This window comes from Silene latifolia, chromosome 3, assembly GCF_048544455.1.
Source record: "Silene latifolia isolate original U9 population chromosome 3, ASM4854445v1, whole genome shotgun sequence".
Taxonomy (NCBI): Eukaryota; Viridiplantae; Streptophyta; class Magnoliopsida; order Caryophyllales; family Caryophyllaceae; genus Silene; species Silene latifolia.
The window spans coordinates 64,485,183-64,507,862 of record NC_133528.1 but is presented as its reverse complement, the minus strand read 5'-3'; the positions used below and the strand labels follow the sequence as shown (position 1 = coordinate 64,507,862).

At 39.4% G+C, this 22,680-nt stretch overlaps 1 non-coding gene across 1 annotated transcript; it reads left to right on the top strand.

The window, feature by feature from the left end:
* Positions 1–235: 235 nt before the first annotated feature.
* Positions 236–342, top strand: LOC141650153 (small nucleolar RNA R71). Its single transcript, XR_012546206.1, has one exon. It is a non-coding gene; the product is annotated as a small nucleolar RNA R71 (small nucleolar RNA).
* Positions 343–22,680: the final 22,338 nt, after the last annotated feature.

The window sequence follows — 22,680 nt, the reverse complement described above, 5'->3', positions numbered from 1 at the left end:
GTGAGCACTTAGTTGAGCACCCAATTGAGTAATGGAATCCACCTCATGCTTTCCTCCTCTAGTAGCCTTCCGATGCCTACTATATTGTGAGTTATGGACCGCCATTTCTTCAATTTTGTTCCATGTTTGATTGTCATCAACTTCGGTAAACATGCCATTGGATCCCATATTGAGAATGTTTCGGGAGTCTTCATATAGACCATTCCAAAATTGTTGTACAAGGAACCACTCTCTAAGTCCATGGTATGGACAAGATCGACAAGTGTCCTTGAATCTCTCCCATGCTTCATACAAAGATTCCTCATCCCTTTGTTTGAACCCGGTGATTTGGGCTCTCAACATGTTAGTCTTTTCCGGAGGATAGAATTTCTTGTAGAAAGCAAGTGCCATTTTATTCCAAGAATCAATACCAATAGTAGCCTTGTCTAGGGTTTTCAACCATTGTTTCGCGGTACCAATCAAAGATAAAGGGAATAAGACCCATCGGATTTGGTCTTGAGTAACTCCGGTTTGAGAAATCACATCACAATAGTCACAAAAAGTCTCCATATGTGAGTGAGGGTCTTCACTAGGCATCCCCCCAAATTGACTTCTCTCAACTAGTTGTATGAATGTGGATTTGGCAATGAAATTACCGGTTAAATGTTGTGGTGTAGGAGTACCATTTGGTAGGTTCTCCTCAGTTGGTACAGAATGTGATGAGAATTTAGGCATTGTGGGTTGATTTTGTGGTGGGTTTTGTATTGGGTTATCCTCTCCTTCTCTTGCAAAAGGGTTGATAAACTCAATGTACTTTGGTTGAATGTCCACAATTTCTCCAATACCTCTTAAAGTACCTCTAGCAAGTCTTCTATTGTTGGTCAAAGTTATTTCAATTTCAAGATCAATGGGTAACAAGTTACCTTGTGATCTCCTAGACATGCAAAATATCAAACAACTCGAAAACAATTAGAACAACCTTGAGGAGATTGACTTCCCCAAGGTAAAGTAAGACACAACTAAAAACAATTAATGAAAATCAAATCAAGTTAACACCGTCCCCGGCAATGGCGCCATTTTTGGTATCGGTTAAAACTCGTCGTCAAAAGCTACCTAACCAAAACAATATTTATAACTTCACAAACTACTCTTAGCAAAGAGGTAAGTAAAGGTCGGATCCCAAGGGACGGGTATTGATGTAGGATTTTCAATTGCAAATGGTTGTGTCTTAGGGTGTCACAATTTGGGTTGAGATAGGAGATCAACTAAACTAATCAACAATATAAAAGCAAGGTAATAAAAAAAGCAAGGTGATTAAAATGAGATGTAAACAATTGATTAAAAGCACTAGGGTGTCATGGGTTCATAGGGGATTCATGGGAGTTGATCATACAAACATGTTTTCTACTAGATGCAAGCACTTATTGTTGTGATGGGATCGAGTTGGTGTATAAGCTTACAATCCATAAGAAGGTTTGGGTCCCGGAGCCGAATCGATTAGATTGTACAACACCTACAAGTCGACTTAGTCCTTCTTATCCAACTATTTGCATGGTCTAATGAGACTCGAGTTGGTGTATAAGCTTACAAGTCTCATTGAAAAGATAAGTGATGGGTAAAAAAATGCAAGGATTCATAGGCTCGTATTTCATCAAACATAACATGTGCATAAGTTGAAATCACAACAAGCAAGCAAATTAATTATGGAAACATATTAGATTAAGCATGAATCAATCCCCATGTTGGTTTCCCCTAATTCCCCATTAACCCTAGTTAAGGAAACTACTCACTCATTATCAAGTTTAACATGCTAACAAGGTTGTTAATCATACTAGCAAAGCAAAACATGATGAATAAATTAAAGTGATTAACAATAATTAAACAAGGTTAAGAGAGAATTATACTATGAAGATGATTCCAAATAATAAAGCAAAGAATATTAGAAGTACTTGATGATTGATGGAAGGTTGTCAATCCTCCAAATAAACCCAAATAATCTTCTAATTACCCAAAATAAATGAAGAACAATAGAGAAATTAAGTATTGAGATTTTTATTAAGACTAGATTAAAAGTTGATTACAAGATTAAGGAATGATTACAACTTGATTAAGAAAGTATTAAGAGAGCATACTAATCTAAGTAGTACAATGGGGTATTTATACTAAAGATTAGGTACAAGGATTAGGGTTACTAAGAGCTTAAATGACTATTACGTCCTTAAGAAAAGTTAAGGAAATGCTCCTCTCGAAGGAAATGAGCATCTCCGTTTTGCTAGTCTTGGCACGATCCGTGCGTCTTGGGAAGTGGCACGGGCTCTCTGGACTGTGATCCGAGCGGATTGTCTGGAAGACGCTCGGATCCTTTGGCTGCAAGACGAGCGTCTTGGCTACGGGTGTAATACTCCGTATTTATAAGTCTTGAGGTACTCTATCGAGTAGGCCTTACTCTGTCGAGTAAGGTTAAGTGGCGTTTTAGAAAAGTTTCTGACCTGTTGGGTACTCGATCGAGTAACTAGGGTAGTCGATCGAGTAAGGGGGTACTCGATCGAGTACCTCGGGTACTCGATCGAGTGTCCGATTTTACGGGGAGTTTTCTCGGGTTTTGTTAATTATGCGATTAAGGTATATAAGCTTTGTCGTCATTATTCTAAATCACTTTTGCAAAACCTAAATTACTGTTTAAGAGAGAAACCAAGCAAGTTCTTCATCCTAATCGCATTATTAGCAATCCCCGGAGTTTGGAAGGTCAGTTCTTAGCGTTGGTTATACCGTTGAGTTCCTTGCGTCGAGGGTAAGATCTATGTACCCTTTTTATTGTCTTTCCTTTATTTTGGTTAAACCCTAATTAAGGGATTTGGGGGTTTTTGTATAGTTTATGATTCGGTAGCATTTATATGTCGTATGATAGGAGGAGGTTTCATAGAGGAAGCTTTTTGACTAAGCAGTAGAGACCGTCTGATTGTGTGCTTACCAGGTAGGATTTCCTACTCAGTATTAGTCCCATAATGGGATATTGGTTGATGTGTTGTGTTTGGTTGTTTGATATAGTAATTGTATTGTGACTGTGGTTGTGATCGTTGTCTATGGTTCGCGAGGCGTGGCCTCGGCTGAGTGGGGTCACTTGCGAGAGTGGCTTCACGCCCTAGTTTCGCCTTCTGTGGAACCCGCCACAGAAGGGATGTGCACATTAATGGACAGGGTTATCGCTCATTATGAGGAGCGGGGATTTAGTGGGTGCGGCTGCGGTCCCCCATCGGCGTGGCTGTCCAGTGGACGATCGGTGATTGAGATGATTGGAATTGGTGTGGTTGTGCGTGTGACGATTAAGTCATGTCTGTTTATCTTATTGTTGATATATTGAGTTGTTTTATTAGTACGACCCCGTTTAAATGTTTTAAAAACGTGGTGATCCATTCGGGGTGGTGAGCGATTATTGAGCGGTATGGTATGACGCGTATGGGATAGGCGGGATGAGTCTTCACGTGGCGGTTAGAAGTCTTCCGCCGTGTCGTGGACGATGTTTTGTAGCTTTGATAGTTTTAGCGAGAGACCGTCCGAGAATCTTGTATTTCTTTTTATCAGTTTGGAATTGCTATGTAATCACTTTAAACTTTATTTACTTTTAAAGTTGTTTCGTTATTGTCTTATGAATATCATGCCTCGGGTAACCGAGATGGTGGCATCCTTATACCTGTGTGGTCCTGGTAAGGCACTTGGAGTATGGGGGTGTTACAAATTATATCAGAGCGACGATCCTGAAACCTGTAACCAATGAATCCAATGAACATAGGGAGTCAAATAAAATGAACCCGGGGTAGAAGTTGTAGGAGCTAATGCAAAGACTTGGGAGACGTCCTAAAGTCGCGAACTCGCCCTACAATTTTGAACCGGTCACCATGGGATATGTGTCGGGATCGTTATGTGCTTATTGTGTGCTTTGTGTATCTATATAGTAGTATGTTGTATGAATTGATGGATGCATGCATGTGTAGGATGAGAGATCTGAGTTGAAAGATGATGATGACGTGAATTGTATGTTGGTTGATTGTAAAGCATGAAAGTATAATGATTGATACATATAATTTGGCATGTTATAATTATGAAAGGAAAAGTGTTTTGTTTATATATATAAAGCGATGCGTAAGTATATATGTTGTTGTAGTCGTTTTGATTAAGAGTATGGAAAGTTGGGAGTGTGTATTGAACATGTGTTGGGTGAATATGTTGAACGAATATGGTGGATAGATATGTGGCATGATGGATGAATTAGTGGAAAAAGATGAATAATCGTTGTATGATAATATGAATTATGATTAAGCATGTTATATAATGGAAGTTATTTTATAATGTTGTTATGCTAGTAACATGTGAATAGGGGACTTGGTGTCATGTATTTGTGATTTTGTTTACGAAAAGTGATAGAATAAAAGCATGTGGGTAAGTCATGATTGGCAAGTTAAATAAATTATGTGCATGATGAATGTTGTTGCTTTGCTTTCGAAAATAGTAACATGTGATTGGGACTACTGGTTTTATGAGTATTGGGTTGTTTTTGTTTACCTTGTTGTCGTTTAAGTTGTTTGGAAGTAAAATCAAGTAGTTGTGTTTTTTTCGATTAAAGAGGTTGTCTTTAAACTGTTATAACTTGAGATTCATAAATGATTTTAATGTGATTCCAATTGGAGGTGATAGCTTGTTCTTTTACGATTCTAACGATAGTTCACACGCCCAAAACGACCAAGAAATGAGTGAGTTATCACTGTTTTACGAAAACTGGACAGTGCTGAGAATTGGGGTACTCGATTGAGTAGCCTCGGTACTCGATCGAGTAAGGTGGAACTCGATCGAGTACGTTAGTTACTCGATCGAGTAGCCCTGTTGATTTGTTTTACGTGCTTCTGATCTTCACCTACTCGATCGAGTAAGTCCCTTACTCGATCGAGTGGCCTGTACTCGATCTAGTGACCCCTGTTTTGGGTCATATGCTTATCTTTTGACTTCGTTGCATATTATGTTTAATTCAAAGATGTTATTTTACTTCTTTATGCATTGTTATACATGTATGTTGATCCTGATGCGTAAGTTACCCAATCTTATGGTGTAGTGAGTGGCACCTGTGGTGAGTAGGAGTTCGATGGGAGGACATAAGTTATATGTGTTGTGATAGATAGTGGAAAAAGAAAAGGAAGATTGGTATGGTTTATTGGGACATAGAGCATGTTTTGTGAGATGAGATGAGCGATATGTTTGTATGTTGAGTAATGTAAAAGTAAATGAATGTGGGCAAGGGATGATGTGAGTTTATGGAACGTGAGAATGAAAAGATTGAAATGAGGGACGCAAATGGTGGCAGCTTAAGATGTGTAAAGAATCATGGAGGGGGATGGTTTAGAGTCGAGTGGGTTAAGAATATACATAGTGAAAGTTCGTTTTAAAGGAGTTGAGAAGAGTGGCATATAGTGAACTTTGTGGAGACATGTCGCGAGGTGGATTTGTAGGAAGTGAGTGAGTTTGGGGAGATTTGGTTTATAAAGAGGTGAAACCACTGTGGGATTTCCTTGGGCAGTTAACGGTATGAAAGGAATTTTGATTTCTAGAGATGTGCAAAGGACATGCAATTGTCACACAGTAAATGTTGATTCTATGGATGGATTAGTGGCAAGGGTGATTAATGGCATAATAAGAGAATATTTTATGGTAAGAAAGAGTGAGATGATATCGATATGAAATAATGAGATGTGGGTGTTGGAGCAATGAGAAAGTAACCGGAACACTAAAGAGTTAGGTAGAAGGGATAAGGAGTTGAATGGTTAATTGATTTTGTCGAGTGTAAAAGAAAAGAATGAGGGGAGTAAAACTAGGAAAATGTTGACCGGAGTTATGTGACATAAAAGTAAGGAATCGTCGAGATGTATGATACTATCAAGAGTAAGTAAGTTAATGATTATACAGAAGTTTCAGGACAATATGATTAATCATGAGTTTCGAGGAATTAAGGGAGTAAGAAGTTGGTAGAATATCCGCATGATATGAGGTTTTGAGTAGAGAGTTAGATGATGACACAATTAAGGATAGTATTGGGAAGAATGTTGAGGTAGTGTGGTTGATGGATTTGATGTTCGTTATTTGGGATGCTAACCACAGATAGGAAAGAAATCGTGATGTTTAGAGATGAGTATAAGAGATTTGATGCCCGTACAGTGGTAGTGTTATGGTTTGTGACTAGTGGTTAAGGGTGACGGTATATTAGAAAAGCAGCAAATCTAAAGAGGTTGATTTTGTAGGGACCAGATTGATAAGTATGGTTATGAAAGAGTATAAGATGTGGTTATATGAGGCGGTTGTTAGTAGTTGAGTATTAATGGAGTGGCTACATTTGGCAGAGGGTGATGGATATGCGAATGGGAGAATATTTTATGAGGTGTATACGAGTTAAGCTCGGGTGAGAGGTAACTTTTATCAGGTGGTAACTAACGTGATCAGGATTGACTGGTTGGATGTGATTACGGGTCTGTGTTATATAAATGTTTGTGTGAGGTTTTGACCTCACAAGACGTGGTATGGTGTGATTATCATAAAGTTGTTATTTGAATGTTCTGTAATACATGTTAAGTACACTAATCTAATTGAATGATATTCAAAAAGGTAATAATTTGAGTGATCTGGCATGACTGGCTATACTTGTATGTATTCATGATACATGTTAATACGTGATATGGTAAGGGGATGATATTCACGAGGTTATTATCTGTTTAATTCATAAAATATGTAGTGTTATGATTTAGTAAAGTGGATTTGAGTAAGTTTTTCTTGTCTGAGAAGTTATTCTGAGTCAGTATTTATGGGAGTTGTATGCAGTTGTTGTTGGAATATGTGTCCTCCGACAATAATGCGATCACGACTGTTGATCATGATGATCACATGTTTAAATCTCATTATAAAGAATACAATTGGGAAGTAATATTGTTACTGTCAACTGGTCAACATATATCGGTAATGATTGGCTGACTAGAGTTTTACATTACTGTCGTGCGACGGTGGTGATCAGTTGACCCCCTAGGTCATACCTATAGGGCAACACTCTTAATTGATTATTTAATTAATCGTAAAATGTTACGAGTTAATTAAATTACTTGAAAATTGACGGACGATTTTTGGAAGTAAAATTTACGTATCAAATTGAAATGTGATTAAATGTGATACGGTCTGAGTAATTGAATTGTATCATTACTCGGATGAAATTATTGTTTAAAGAAACAATCGAAATTGAATGAATTATTATAAATACAATCTGTTGTGATTTATAAATGGTAAAATATTTTGGCACAAGTAATTATGAAATTACTAAGTCGATTTTTTGTATGTGACGTATTTTTATTAATACGTTGATTTTTAATATGTTAAAAATACATAACAAATTTATGTCACATATGACATGAGACATATTGACAATTTACAAAAATAATATGGAATCCATATTATCAAGTGGGCCGAAAATTAGAGGGTTTTTAAGCTAATTATATGTTGATTGTAATTAGTGGAGGGCATGATGATTACCCTAGTCACTAGCCATGCAAGCCTATTGTTTTATTGTGAAGAACAATTTTTCCATGCATTGGCTCCCCAAAATCCCTCCTCTTACACGGTTTTGAGAAGACAAAACCCATGATGGTTTTTCTATAATTTTTACCTAATAATATACAAAATGTTGTAAATTATTTTCATTCATTCACTCATCCAAAATTAGTATTCTAGAGAGAATAAAAATCCTCCTCTTCTTCTCTCTATAAACCGAAATATTTAAGTGTTTATAAATATTTTTGGTTCAATTTTCTACTAGATTAATATTATACTAGTACTTATAATATTAATATGAATTAAGAGAAAGCCTTGGGTATTAAGCTTAGGGAGAGATCCTATACTTGGATCTTGTTCTTCCATCTTAGGAAAGCTCAAGAACAAAAGAAAAGGAGATTTCTTTTGTGCCCAATAAAACCGAAATCACCAATGTAAGAACATGATTTCTCCTCTATTTTCATATTGTTTGCATGCATAAAATCCGTATTTAATTTTATGACAAATTAATTTTCGACATATATGAGTATGTTAGTATGTATAAAGATCTACATTTCCTTCAGTTGTGATGACTATCGATGTGGTTGTGGTGCCTCGGGTGGTGATCCGGGCACGATATTTAGTGTTGAGATGCGGGTATTTTTCGCACTGCGGTGTGGCTGTTGGTGGCGGTGTTGTGATGCCGTCACCGGTTGTGGTGGAGTAGGCGGGATGATTATGATTCGAGTTTCGAAAGTACATACCAGTCATACATAGATTGTTGTTTTGTATGATGTTGCTTCCTGTGAGTTTCAGTTTGGACAGATAGACAGTTGTTTTGTTATCGATGTTTCTTACCAGTTAAGTTTTCGAATGAGGGTAGAGTATGATATGAAAGATAGTTGTGCATGTTTCCTTTGTTGTCATGGTATAGTGATATTCTGTTGATGGAACACGGTTGTGAGAGGTTGTTACAGTAATTTTGATCCTGTTCTAGAACAAGGCTTTAGTGGGCATGGTAATGGCAAGTGATTCGTAGAACATGTGTGGTAATGACCTGAAAGATGCAGGTGGTTCATAATCCTTTGTTGAGACAGTGAGTGTAGGGTGTTGGGGAAGTTAGTGTCATGTTAAGTTATGTATGAGTATTGCGGTAATGAAGGAAAGAACTTGAGGATCTAGTGTGAGTGTACGTAATGAGTGTGGATCGCGAGTTATGCTTTTGGGAGTTAGGTGCTTTACATAGAGAGGTATGTTGTTTTGGCAATAATAATGGAGAGTTAGTATGATGTTTTTGCTACGAGTTTTATGGTATGGTTAGGTGGTGTGCCGAATGAGCTGAGGTATGAGGAATGTTTAAGTAAGAGAGCCTTGGATATATGCATGGCGAGTGTTTAGATTATAGGTGGTTATCGTTGACATGCGGTGGTGATGAGGATAACGAGACGATATAGCTAGGATTTAGTATTAGTGAGTTACGAGGACGTAACATTTATCTTAAGAGGAGTAGGATGCGATAAAAGAAAGTTTCATGGTGGTGCATGTTGTAATATAATTGGAAGTAGAGTGTTAGCGTAGTGTAAAGGAGAGATTTGTTTTGTGGATGATACTTATAAAAGGCCATGACCGTGCTTGTAGTAGTGTGATGTTTAGGAGTTCGAGAGTTTTGATAGTGGCATGATGATGTTTATGAGTGTAAGTAAACTTCGAGGACGAAGTTTCTTTTAAGGGTGGTAGAATGTAACATTCCGTTTGATGTTAGGGGTATTTTGATATTGGATTGGCTCTGGATGATGTATTACGGAGCTAGTTGGTAGTGTATGGAGTTAGTGTTGAGAGAGAGATAATGGAGTCGATACGACATCGTGAGCGAGGTGTGGAGGTAGGAATAGTTGGTAGAGTTGGTGTTAAGAGTTCATGGTTTCATGTTCTGTAAGTTTGGGTTTTGTTTTGAGTTCTTAGTAGCTTTGTTGCGTCTTGACCGAGTTAGTATGTTTGTTTTTATGTATGGGTTGAACTTCGAGGACGAAGTTCTTTTTAAGGAGGGAAGACTGTAATACTCCGTATTTATAAGTCTTGAGGTACTCTATCGAGTAGGCCTTACTCTGTCGAGTAAGGTTAAGTGGCGTTTTAGAAAAGTTTCTGACCTGTTGGGTACTCGATAGAGTAACTAGGGTACTCGATCGAGTAAGGGGGTACTCGATTGAGTACCTCGGGTACTCGATCGAGTGTCCGGTTTTACGGGGAGTTTTCTCGGGTTTTGTTAATTATGCGATTAAGGTATATAAGCTTTGTCGTCATTATTCTAAATCACTTTTGCAAAACCTAAATTACTATTTAAGAGAGAAACCAAGCAAGTTCTTCATCCTAATCGCATTATTAGCAATCCCCGGAGTTTGGAAGGTCAGTTCTTAGCGTTGGTTATACCGTTGAGTTCCTTGCGTCGAGGGTAAGATCTATGTACCCTTTTTACTGTCTTTCCTTTATTTTGGTTAAACCCTAATTAAGGGATTTGGGGATTTTGTATAGTTTATGTTTCGGTAGCATTTATATGTCGTATGATAGGAGGAGGTTTCATAGAGGAAGCTTTTTGACTCAGCAGTAGAGACCGTCTGATTGTGTGCTTACCAGGTAGGATTTCCTACTCAGTATTAGTCCCATAATGGGATATTGGTTGATGTGTTGTGTTTGGTTGTTTGATATAGTAATTGTATTGTGACTGTGGTTGTGATCGTTGTCTATGGTTCGCGAGGCGTGGCCTCGGCTGAGTGGGGTCACTTGCGGGAGTGGCTTCACGCCCTAGTTTCGCCTTCTGTGGAACCCGCCACAGAAGGGATGTGCACATTAATGGACAGGGTTATCGCTCATTATGAGAAGCGGGGATTTGGTGGGTGCGGCTGCGGTCCCCCACTGGCAGGGCTGGTCCAGTGGACAGTCGGTGATTTAGATGATTGGAATTGGTGTGGTTGTGCGTGTGACAGTTAAGCTGATTGTTTATCTTATTATTGATATATTGAGTTGTTTTATTAGTACTGACCCCGTTTAAATGTTTTAAAAACTGTGGTGATCCATTCGGGGGTGGTGAGCAGTTATTGAGCAGGTATGGTATGACGCGTATGGGATAGCTGGGATGAGTCTTCACGTGGTAGTTAGAAGTCTTCCGCTGTGTCAGACGGTGTTTTGTAGCTTTGATAGTTTTAGCAGTAGACCGTCTGAGAATCTTGTATTTCTTTTTATCAGTTTGGAATTGCTATGTAATCACTTTAAACTTTATTTACTTTTAAAGTTGTTTCGTTATTGTCTTATGAATATCATGCCTCGGGTAACCGAGATGGTGGCATCCTTATACCTGAGTGGTCCTGGTAAGGCACTTGGAGTATGGGGGTGTTACAACGGGACGCTCGGATGGTAGTGGTTTGAGACGCTCGAATCGTCTGTGATCCGCTTGGATCCAACGACAGACTGCTTCTCTTCTTTTCTTCCTTCATAATCAACGAGGATCATTCCGGGGATGCAAGGATCCTTTCGTCATTGCCCATTTCACTTTATTATCTACATAGACCTTCTAGTATCGTCTTCTCTTTGATGCTTGGTCATTAGATGCGATCAATTTAGCTCCATTTTGCCATGCAAATGCAAGGTTAGCACTCCTTTCTTACCAAGGGGACAAAACCTCAAAAAATATGCAAAATGGGAAACTAAAGATAGTAAATGACCCAATTATGCACCATAAAGCATAGGAACGAGGTTAATTCGGGGACTAAATGTGCTGAAATATGAGTCACATCAGGTACTGGTAGAAAGAAGGGTGTGGCCAGCCGTCTGGAACGGGAAGTCCTCTCCGCATGTGGTACTCATATAGAGGAAACAAGGCAAATGCCTGGTCCCGCTCTATACGAGCCACTCTCCTGCACATCTCAAGGAGCAAACCATCACGTCGCCCTTAGTCCATGACCTCGGGCGCCTCAAAGGGTGGAGGAGGAACAAAGTTAGCCGGCAGAACCGGCTGTGGAACAGAAGGAGTAGGGATAGGGGTCGGTGTAGGCGTAGGCGTGGACGTGGACGTCTGCCTATCCTGAGTCGGTGTGGACCCCTCTCCGGTCTCAGGTCGCTTCCGCTTCTTAGAAGCGGAAGAAGTGGAAGGAGCAAGTGTAAGGAGGTAAGAAGGTAAAGGTGGAGGCAACCTACCCGACACAGTGGTCAAAGGTAAAAGACGGGGTAGGTCGGGAAACGGTAAGGTCACGGACTCGGAACCACAGATCTTCCAAGTCCGTTGGTCCTTTGCTGACCAAAACATCGCCAACATGGCATTAATATCTATGTACACATCCTTGTCTACATGTGTTAGGCAACGGGGGAAGTCAGTGAAGAGGCGACGGGCAATGTAGGAGGCTAACCCTCCGCAGGAAATCGTGTCATTACTCTTCTACCCGACAACGTTAAAATGTTTAGCTGTCAGATAGGCAATGTTAAGAACGAAGGGGCCAGCACTATCAATGTTCAGATAGCCCCCTAAAATAGACAACTCAACGTTGTTAACGTTGTTAGGCTCGCGGCGGCCAAAGATCGTTCCTCCTACGAGACGGAGAAAGTAACGGCCTGGGGGAAGATGGACCTGAGCTACCTTCCTCTGGTCGTAGGGAGTGTGCTAAAGTGGACCAAAGTAAAGACAAGAGCTTCCTAGGAGCTTCCTGAGGGCCGTCACTGGTCAAACCTAACCTCCTCCCAAACTCGGCTAAGGTCCAAGTGAAGGTTTGGTTAAACAGTCTAAAACAAATGCAAGAACTCCCCGGGCCAGTGTCATAGGCAGCGGATGAGAACGTGAAAGAGCTAAAGAACTCTATTGTCACTTGCTCATACGTGAGCGCTCTCATCGTGGTCAGACCAGTCATCCCAGTCCCGTTTAACAGTTCAGCCACGGGGTCTAAAATCCCCAACTTATCTAGTGAAGAACGACACAAAATTTTTGTAGAGGTAATGTCACAGTCCATCAAATGCATGAAACGAATACGGTGAAGTGGTTTAATAAATCGTACCGCGGGATACTCCTGTACAGGGTCCAAGGAATCATCAGCTGCGAACCTGGCGGCCATGCGCTCAGCAGCAGTGGAACTCACTCCCCGTCCCCGTCCTCGTGAACCTGAGGCAGCGGCAGCAGCCATAGCAGAGGCAGCTAGTCCAGAGCGGCGAAACCGTCGAGGCACCGGAGCGGGCAAAGTAATCGGATGACGACGGTGTCGACACGACAGGGTCGACACCAAGGACAAGACAACAAGATAGCGGTAATGTGAGCAAATAACAACGGGGTGGTGACGCTGGTGGCAGTAGGGACCACCGTCTCAGAGCTAGACAATGCAGTAGTAGAACTAGAAGCGGGAACGGTACTACTAGTCATCCTAATAATCAAAGTAAGTCCTAAAATTAGAAAGCAAACCAGCAACAAGACGATTTTTCCCCAAATTTCGAAAAAATTCGAAACTCTAGATGCAAAATTAAAGCCGAAAAATGCAATTAAACAATAGGAAATAGGGGGAAGGACATACTTGTGAATTACCCAAGAAGAAACGCAATTAAAATCAACGAATTAAGCACAAACAATCGAAAATAACACCCGATTTTCGCAAACCCTAATCGCAACAAAAACCCAATAAAAACACGAAGTTTCTAGGGGTTTTAGAGGGTACTGGTCGAAAATATTACAAGGAACAAATTGGGTAATTTAATTTGGTGATTAAGGGAAGAAAAATGGAGAATTTGGGGAATTATTAAGGGTTTATCGCAAAAACAAAGGAAGAAGAAAAGGTTAGAATGAAAATAGAATAGGGAAAAAGAACACTCCCGTGCGTATTATCAGCATTTTCACTCGATCGAGTGATTTGAAACCACTCGATCGAGAACTTTCTTCTCCATTTTGTTCGATCGAAGGCGTTGAAGTTGTTCGATCGAAAGTTTCCTCCTTCCCATTGCATTTTACTCGATCGAATACGACATAGTTTTCGATCGAGGACTTTTATTTCTCATTTCTTCTCGATCGAGTACGGGACAACTCGATCGAGGAACCTTCAATTTGGGCATTTCGATCGAGTACTCTAGTTCACTCGATCGAGTACTCGATCGAAGGTTTTACCTGAGCATTCTGTTCGATCGAGTACAATAAGTACTCGATCGAGGTCTTTTCCTTTGGCACGCATCCGAATGCAGCATATCTTCCCCAAACCTGCACAAAAACACAGCAAAATACTTCCCGAAAATACCAAAATCACAAAACGCAGTCTATATTCGGTCTTACGCTAAAAACTAACTACGCTATTGTCTAAAGTCTTAACGCAAATTAAAATGTCTAACAGAAATTCAAATTAAAAAGTTTTTACAATGGGACATTTCCCGTTTATCTTCCGAAGCACTTTAACAGCCCAAAAGAGGGCTTCTGACTGGAGGAGGTCCCTTCAGCATCGCGGACCGTCCTCTTGGATCGCCATGAGCTTGAACTAGTTGAAGAAGAATAGTTCGCGTCTATATACGCCTTCACTTTCTTCTTTCCTTTGTCTTTCTTTTCCCGTTTATGATCTTTTTCCTTGGCATCTTCCTTGGCATCATTTCCACTTGTGAGCTTGACTTTCATCGTACTTTTTTCGACGGAATCTCTAATATCCACTCTGTTTATACCTTCAACAATAGCAACAACAGAATGGACCTCCATATTGCTCTCAGTCTGAGGCGGAGGTATTAAAATCGCAGCACACAATTCAATATTAGCAGTTGGCGAATCTGTGTCGGGGTCTATAGAGGGCAGAGTATTGCAAGGTTGGACCTGCATAGGGGCCCTACGAGTATTGGACTGATAGAAAATCAGCTCCTCATCACCTACCTGAAAAGTAAGAGTCTTTCCCCCGACATCGATTACTGTGCGAGCAGTAAATAAAAATGGTCGTCCTAATATGATAGGAGTGTAAGAATCTTCGGGGATGTCTAAGACTACAAAGTCAACGGGAATATAGAATTTCCCGATCCTTACAGGTATGTCCTCTAAGACACCTAGGGGCCACGATAAAGTACGGTCGGCCATCTGCACAGTCATATTGGTACAATTAAATTTGGTCAAACGGAGTCTCTTAGCGAGAGATAACGGTAAGACGCTCACGCTAGCTCCCAAATCACATAACGCATTGTCAATCAAGTGGGTCCCTATATAGCATGGAATAGAAAAGCTACCCGGGTCAGACTGTTTGGGTGGTGTCTTATTTTGAATTAGGGCAGAGCCCACTTCAGTCAAAGCCATCATTTCATGATCATTTATATGCCTCTTATGCGTTAATATTTCTTTCATAAATTTCATATAAGAGGGTACCTGAGTTAGAAATTTGGCGAATGGAACGTTGACGTGAAGGCTCTTCAAAATATCAGCAAATTTTCCGAACTGTTGTTCAGCCTTCCTGTTCTGCAATCGCCTCGGGAAAGGGACCGTGATGGGAATTTCCAAACCTTCATTTCTTTTAGCCAAAGAATCTACACGATCAGCATCCATTTTACTCGATCGAGAGCCATTTCTATTCGATCGAGCAATTTTCTTCTCAATGTCATTCGATCGAGTACAACTACCCACTCGATCGAGAGCTTCAATCTCAACAGTACTCGCTCGATCAGTAGAACCGTTTGATCGAGTGTTTTTTACATCTTTTTCACTCGATCGACCACCTGAAATAAGTCGATCGAGGACCTTCTTTGGATTCAGCATATTTTCGTCCAAGGACGACTGTTCTCATTCAGCAACATTGATTTCCGGGGCTGTTTTGTCATCATCAGTCAACATTTTAGGTTCTTCATAGGAAATACCGCTCCTCAGATTAATTAAACTCACTGTCTCATGATGTTTCTTTTCGGTTAGCACGGTAAATGACCCGACTGCCTCGAAGCTTGATTAGTGGCGAGTTGAGCTATTTGAGATCCGAGTGACTTGATTGATGCATCTTTTTGTTGGTCACTCTTTTGCAATTGAATAGTCAATGCTTGTATCATTGACTTCAACTCAGTCATCTCACTTATACCACTGGAAGAAGCACCTTGTTGCGGCGGTGGGAAAGATGGAGGCTTTTGAAAGCCTTGTTGAGCTTTATGAGGTGGAACATATGGTTGTTGCTGCTGCGGTGGAGGTGTAGGATTCAATACATTTTGACTAGTCCATCTCAAATTAGGATGGACTCCACTCTGATTGTTGTAATAGGAGCCCCCTTGCCTATATTGTTGAAAGGCAAAAACCTGCTCCTTCTCAGCTAGACAGTCAACAACAGTGTGTCCGTCTTCTCCTCCACATCTCTCACAAGAAGCGGTTTCTTGCCTAGTCAACAAGTGAACTGTTTGCTGATCTCCCGCGTTCTGCAACTCCAATTTGTCAGACCTGGTATTAATAGCTTCTAACTGAGCCACAACTGTACTATTAACAGAAGAAACTGTTCTAATTCCTCCTCTTGGGTTCCCATATTCAGCACAATGGGTAGCCATCTCCTCTATGATTCCCAACCCCTTGTCATCATTGATATTTTTTGGAACTGACCATTTGATGCAGCATTCAAAATAGCACGATAATCGTCATATAACCCTGATGGAAGGTGTCGTCGTGTCTCCCAATCAAACACATTTATAATTCTCAACAAACAACTAGTTAGTGGTTAAGTCGAGGTCGATCCACGGGACGGTGTGCTTTGGGTTCTAAGTCTATCTATCTCAATTTATGCTAGTGTCACAATTAATTTGGGTTTGTAGTTGTGTTCTAAACTAATGCAAACAACAAAGTAAAACAAGCAAGTAAAGGTGTAGACAAATAATAAAGGATACTAGAATGTCATGGGGTCATATGGGATTCATGGGAGTTGATCATACAAACATGTTCTCAATTAAATAGCATGCACTTATTATTGTGATGGGATCGAGTTAGTGTATATCTTACAATCCCTAAGAAGGTTTGGGTCCCGGAGCCGAATCGACTAGATTGTACAACACCTACAAGTCGACTTAATCCTTCCTATTCAACTATATGCATGGTCTAGTGAGACTCGAGTTGGTTTATGTCTTACAAGTCTCATTGAAAAGATAAGTAATGGGTAAGAAATGCAAGGATTCATAGGCTCGCATTTCATCAAACATAACATGTGCATAAGTTAAAATCACAACAAGCAAGCAAATTAATTATGAAAACATATTAGATTAAGCATGAATCATTCCCCATGTTTGTTTCCCTTAATTTCCCATTAATCCTAGCTAAAGAATTACTCACTCATTATCATGGGAAACATGTCATTTATGGTGTCAATCATTACAACAAGTATAAGCATGATAAGAAGATTGAGGAAGTAAACAATAAAGAGTAAAGGGTAAAAGAATTATACCAAACTTGAGATGATCCAAATAATAAAGCAAAGAATAAAAGAAGAGAACTTGATTGATTGATGAAGAGTTGTCAATTCTCCAATAATAACCCAATAATCTTCAATTACCCAATAATAATAAACATGAATAATGATTAAGAAAAGATTAATGTGTAATTTTGTGGAATGATTGAGATTAATCTATTCTAATCTACTCCTAATCTAATCTAAGGAAGCTTGATTTTTATCTACGGAAAAACTTCCTCCTTTTATTATTACAAATGGAGTATATATAGTGGTACATTATTAGGTTAAGCAAGGGTAGATTAGTAAATAACATTGCTAAGTGTTGAGTAGGGAAATGCTCCCCTGGAAGGAGATGCGCATATCACGTTGTTAGTCCCGTCACAATATGCTCGTCCCGCGCGTCTGGAGTCTTGGCACGGAGGTCCTGTCTCGTAATCCGAGCGGATCGTGGAGGAGACGCTCGGATTGTCTGGCTGCAAGACGGGCGTCTTGGCTGCGGGATGCTCGGATAGTAGGAAAGGAAGACGCTCGTCTTGAAGGGAAGACGCTCGTCTTGGGGCTGGGGACGAGCGTCTTGAGTCTCGGGACGCGTGGATTGGCGGACAGCTTGTCTATTTGAGCTCGGATCGTAAAACGGACGTCATTTCCCCTCCGGACTCCTATTAGAGTGATTCAAAAGCCTAGACCACTTGATTTTTCGACGCCGTTTCATATAGCATACATTCAGAGCCAAAGGAGCAACTCTTGGTTTGGGTTCCGATCAATTTCGTTATGTAATGGCTTCCTTCTCGTCATCCTTGCTTTTAAGCCTATGATCCTTCTATATACTCTTTATTCCTAGATCCTTGGTCATCATTCTTGCCTCCTCTTTATACTAGTCCATCCAAGATCGTCAAAAAGCTTCCAAATATGCACGGGAGACGGTAATTCCGCCTCATTATCTTCTTTCCTACAAAACATATGAAATGCACTAGGAAAGCAAAATAGGAAGGAATTGACGGATAAAATTGCCATGAAATGCTATATTAGTATGCAAAATAGGTTTAATTAGGGGACTAAATGTGCGCAAATAAGAGTCACATCAAACATCCCCAAACCGAACCTTTACTCGTCCCGAGTAAAGAGGTGACTAGAACTAGACCTTTATTCAAACTATCCTAATAATATAGCCGATGTGAGACAATTAGCGGGTCTCACTCTGCCCCTTCAACTCACAACAAGACATCCATGAGGTAGGGTGCCTTTTTGCAAGGCAAGGTGGGGCTTGCCAAAATGGCGACACATCCAAGCATTAAAGCACACAAAACAAGTAATGGATGCATCTACAAAAATGAATAGCCACTTTCCTCATCTAAGTGGCGGAAATTATCTATAAGGGAAGCCATCTAAGGGTACACATTCCATCATAGATATGGTTTCTTCAAACTACTAAGCCTAGAAGGATACCAATAAATCACCTCCTAGTTGTTTCGAGCTAGGGTACCTTTGTCCTCAATCGTTAAATGCTTTTGTCAAGAGTAGACTCCCTATGGTGTTAGAAACACTGGAGGATTGCGGAATTCCCCTTCTTGCCTAGGCAAGAAGAAGGGTCGTCCCCTCTCTACCATGCACAAAATTGGATACGATGGAAAAGGGATCAATAGAACTTGAGTTTCATATGGGAGTTTGCTTTTTGTTGTTGTTTTTCTCCCCAATTTCTTGTGACATTTGACATTTGAGAACACTTTCCTTGCCATTTCTTTTGATGTTTGGCATTTCAATACTTGATAATTTCAACTTTTTGCATTTTCTTTTGAACATTTTCAAAGTCACCCCAATTAGTAACGAGGGTGCCTTATATTTGAAGCTTAGAAGTTCTCATTTTTGGACTCCTCTTTTCTTTTTTATTCATTTTGCAAACTTTTTGACTTTCATTTCAATTCTTGAACTCAATATTTGAACAATTTTTGTACCATTCCCTTTTGTTGACAAAATGTGGTAGAACATGGATGATGGTTGCATGGTTTCAAGGGTCACCTTGGAATAAACGGTAGCCAAGGAGTTATCACACCACAAGGTACTCTTGACTAGGCCTTAATCCATGGGTCAAAGGATACTAGCATGACACATCCTAGGGTGTTTTACAAGTATTCTAACAAGCAAAGTCTCAAGAAGAAAAAGTATCTACAAGGGCCTATATACACTTGTCAAGCTTCCCAAATAGATGCTTTCACAAAAGTTTTCCTAAATGCAACTATATGCCATTATGCAACTATCATATATACAACCTAATGCACATGCTTCTACCAACTAGTATGCCATAAAATCTAAATGCAATCCTATAATCACATTGTTTGTACCGCATCAATCAAAATAAAGCAACATAGTCTTTAATATAAAAAGGAGAAAGGAGGTTGGAAAGATCATACCATGCGGTCTTCAATATCCTCATGTCTCGGATGTGGCGTAGTCGATCAATGTGATAAAGGATAGACAAACACAATATATACAAACACAATATATACACGACTACACTATAAAGGAAATGAACATGTTTTTGGGTTTTCAGTTTTTTAAATTTTTATGGATTTTGTTTTAATGAGAATTAAAGAACATATTTTTGGATTTTTTTGAATTTTTTGAATTTTTATGCATTTTTGGAATATAAATTCCCATCCCCCACTTTATCATGTAGGAGTAGGAATGAATAGAGAAAGTACATGTTTTTTGGATTTTTGAATAAATGCAATGATATGTATGAATGATGCTCTAACTAAATACAATCTTATATGACATATATAACAACTGAATGAAATCTAATCTACACTATATGATGCATGTTTTCACCTATGATCAAACCTCCCCTAACCGATTTAAGCACTATTTCTAGTGTAGAAAGGAATAGGTTTGATCATTAGTGGCTATACATGAATGCAACTATCTACATGCAACATGTGAGATATATTACAATGCAAACTATACTATATGAACTAACTAATGTAATATGAAATATTTCACAAATGCAAGCTAAATGTATATGTATATAACTAAATGCAAGTGTAAATGTAATGCAAAGTCAAAGGATAGGATATCTTACAAATGGTGGTTTGAGGGAGGACTCTACCAAACTCATTCCTTGTTGCCATGGTTATTGATGTTGTCCATGTTGCTCAATGCTCTCAATAATCGGTCAAAGGCTTGAGCACAATCTTCAAAACAAGCATGAATACGGTTTGTTCCAATTCAAAATGAAGCTTGGCCAAGGGAGCTTATCACTTACTCTCTCATTCACCTTGCCCTTGGCACTTGAGTCTTTGCAATGCTTCAAACCAACAAGCCCATGATTCTTGTCAACACAAGGTATGAAGTATGACTCATATTCGTCCGGAGACTTCCACTCACCAACTTCTTCTTCAATTTTGGTGATGATGATAGCACTTTGATTATTCAATCCTTTCAAGGTAGAAGGAGAATTCTCATAACATTGATGATCGGATACCTTAGGAGTTGAGATTGTGGGTGCCAAATTTCCACAAGCATGTTCATTTGCAAGTTTGTTCTTGAGCTTTTCCACTAAGTAACCTTTATATGATGTTTTGACCTTTTGGAGAAGGTCCAACATATCATCTCCAACAATCGATCATAGGTTCCATGGTGGGTGCGAAAAGGTTTTCATGGTCAATAGGAAAGAGGCATTCATCTTCCTCATGGAAGCATACCTCAAACTTCTCAAGGATGGGGTCCTCAAGTGAGGAAATATCACAACTCCTTTCCTCTTCTACATTCCATAAGTCAATGCAAGACACGTGTTCCGCATAAGCTTCTTCCATAGGTTTGTCATCATCGCTATCTCCATACGAATCATAGATAGGAGCTTCACTTTTCCTCATCAACTCTTTCTCCAACACCTCAATGTTCACATCAAAAGTCACACCCTCATACTCACAAAGGCTAAGGGTATTTGGCTTACTCAACCTCATATCTTCCTCATCAAATACCACACTTTCATACTCACAAGAGCTCAAGGAGATTGGCTCTTCCCACTTCACATCTTCTTCATCAAAGGTCATTGCCTCAAATTCACATTCATGTTCAATGCTCAAGGATTGGTGGGGAGTGTTTGTTTGAATTGTTTCTTTGGTTGCTTTCATTTGGGCAATTCGAATTTCCAACTCCTCACCATGGGTAACAATGCTTTGGAGAACATTGTTCCTATTTTGGCTCTCCTCTAGAATTTGTGTGAAGAAATTTTGTTGGTCTCCCATCATCTGGAGAACCATATCTTAAATGTCAAAGTTGGGCTCATCTTTTTGTTGGGGGTGGGTGTGAAAGTGGTTGTATTGTGGTATTTGGAATTCATTGTAAGGTGGGTCTTAGATGGGTGATTGTTGTGGATATTGGATGTGGTGATTTTGGTGGGGAAATTTAGGGTAGTAGTTAAGATTTTCATTGTATGAGTAGTAAGGTAGGTTTGTGTTGACTTGATTCTCAAACTCCCCATACCCATAGTCATACTCAAAAGATCTAACATATAGTCCATGTACCAAGTCTTGGGTCATCATCATAGCCAAGATAAAGATACAACTACAAACATGGAAACTACAATAAAACGGTAAAAACGAACGTTGAGGAACAAGTTCCTCAAGGTTAAAGCAGAAATAAAAATAGACAAATAAGTAAGAACTTAATCACATATCACTGTCCCCGGCAACGGCGCCATTTTGATGGAAGGTGTCGTCGTGTCTCCCAATCAAACACATTTATAATTCTCAACAAACAACTAGTTAGTGGTTAAGTCGAGGTCGATCCACGGGACGGTGTGCTTTGGGTTATAAGTCTAACTATCTCAATTTATGCTAGTGTCACAATTAATTTGGGTTTGTAGTTGTGTTCTAAACTAATGCAAGCAACAAAGTAAAACAAGCAAGTAAAGGTGTAGACAAATAATAAAGGATACTCGGATGTCATGAAGTCATATGGGAGTCATGGGAGTTGATCATACAAACATGTTCTCAATTAAATAGCAAGCACTTATTATTGTGATGGGATCGAGTTAGTGTATATCTTACAATCCCTAAGAAGGTTTGGGTCCCGAAGCCGAATCGACTAGATTGTACAACACCTACAAGTCGACTTAATCCTTCCTATTCAACTATATGCATGGTCTAGTGAGACTCGAGTTGGTTTATGTCTTACAAGTCTCATTGAAAAGATAAGTGATGGATAAGAAATGCAAGGATTCTTAGGCTCGCATTTCATCAAACATAACATGTGCATAAGTTGAAATCACAACAAGCAAGCAAGTTAATTATGAAAACATATTAGATTAAGCATGAATCATTCCCCATGTTTGTTTCCCTTAATTTCCCATTAATCCTAGCTAAAGATCTACTCACTCATTATCATGGGAAACATGTCATTTATGGTGTCAATAATTACAACAAGTATAAGCATGATAAGAAGATTGAGGAAGTAAACAATAAAGAGTAAGGGGTAAAAGAATTATACCAAACTTGAGATGATCCAAATAATAAAGCAAAGAATAAAAGAAGAGAACTTGATTGATTGATGAAGAGTTGTCAATTCTCCAATAATTACCCAATAATCTTCAATTACCCAATAATAATAAACATGAATAATGATTAAGAAAAGATTAATGTGTAATTTTGTGGAATGATTGAGATTAATCTATTCTAATCTACTCCTAATCTAATCTAAGGAAGCTTGATTTTTATCTACGGAAAAACTTCCTCCTTTTATTATTACAAATGGAGTATAT